Genomic DNA, 1,740 nt, shown 5'->3' with positions numbered 1-1,740 from the left:
TCATGCACTTCTCTACACAACCTTTGACCGGTGAAATGAAATGCCCTACAAGTCATACATTTGCCTTGCGCATTCCATTTCATCTTCCCAGATGTTGATGCCACACAAGCACCAAACTCCATCAAGCCTTTTGATCATCATCATGAGTCAACACTTGGCTTGATCTTTCTTAAATGATATGATCCACTCCATATCATCACATGACCTCTTTGGTCCATCGATCTTGACCTTGCTTGCTCTTCACCGTTGCCTCGGTCCATCGGCGCCAAATCTTGCCCAAGCTTCACCGCCTTGCGGTCCCTCGCTTCAAAGCCTCGACTTGCCCTTCTCCATTGCAACCGGTCCATCAAACCAAGCCTTATCTTGGTCTTCTCCACTTTGGTCACATAACTCCATGTCATGTCTCATATGCAATGAGCTCCTCGATCACACTATATGAGCATAGCATCAACCCTTAGTCATTTCTCCTCCATGGCACATGTTGCTCATACTAGTGTCTTTGTGTGGACTAATCTCCTGTGTATCTCAACATAAACACTTATTAGTCCATCTAATTTGTCACTCAATTACCAAAACCAAATAAGGGCCTTTCACCTGAACGCCCAGCCATAATGTAGATTCAGTTCATGGATACTAGAACAGGGTTCTTGATTGGTGAAGTTAAATAGGATCTCGAGCTCCTGAACCAAGTCCTGCAAATGTGTGAATGGAACAGTATAGGTGGTGGCCATCACGGGCTCAGCACTCAGGACAAACTTAGTTCCACTTCAAAACAGGCTTGATTTCCCTCGGATGCTTGTCAAGTTGGCTCTTCATGTCATTCTTCACTTTTTCATCATAGGATCCGCTAAGTGAGACTTCCCTGAGCTTGCTGAGATGCTGTAGCCCATAAAACTTCAAGGATGATACATTAGAGCAGTGGATCTTCAGGACCTCAAGGTGTGGCATTACTGGATGATGCTGGAAGGTAACAGACTGTAACCTGGAGTTGCAATCAATCTCGAGGACCCGGTGTCGGCGAAAGTTTCCCCTGAACCGGAGTTCTCCATAATGAAACTCCTTGGAACAAAGATATAAAAAATTTAGTCTTGGTAAATGTGTGAGAAGGTCCACATCATCTTGCGTTATCATGTCCACATTTAATTTCAATTTACTGAGATTCGACAGCAGCTTCATCCATGCTGGCAACTTGTCTACAGATCCATACAGCTTAAAACTCTGTAGTTCTTCAGGAGGTGGGGAAATGGCATCCAAACATCCAGTTTGATTCTTGTCGAGCCATACTGACAAGGTTTTCAAATGGGGGTGCCCCGAAATGGCAGAACAAAACTCCTTGCAGTTTACCTGTTTGACGCCTGAGACTCCAAGCTTGCGCAATTGTGTAAGATTCTTGAGCTCTTCCAGGATTGCTCTCCCACTTGCAACACTGACATCGATGACACTGATATTGTGTAAGGCCATCATTTTCCCAAACCCTGGAGGTATAGATGGCCGTTTGGCCCGATGCCCACGGGGGCCCGAGACCCAGCCCAATTTAGCCCGACTCGAGCTTGATCCGGGCCCGATTATTATTGGGCTCCGGGCGGCACGGGCACGATAGCCGGGCCGTGCCTGGGCCTCACTGTCAGGCCATGGACGCGTCCAGGCACGGCCCGAAAAAGGGTGGCCCGATCGGCCCGATGGGTAGCACGATAGACCCGTTTAAATACTATGTTATCCATTATCAAACCCTATTTAAAT

The sequence above is a fragment of the Panicum virgatum genome, chromosome 8K (assembly GCF_016808335.1).
Source record: "Panicum virgatum strain AP13 chromosome 8K, P.virgatum_v5, whole genome shotgun sequence".
Classification (NCBI taxonomy): Eukaryota; Viridiplantae; Streptophyta; class Magnoliopsida; order Poales; family Poaceae; genus Panicum; species Panicum virgatum.
Note: the sequence above shows the minus strand (reverse complement) of the source record.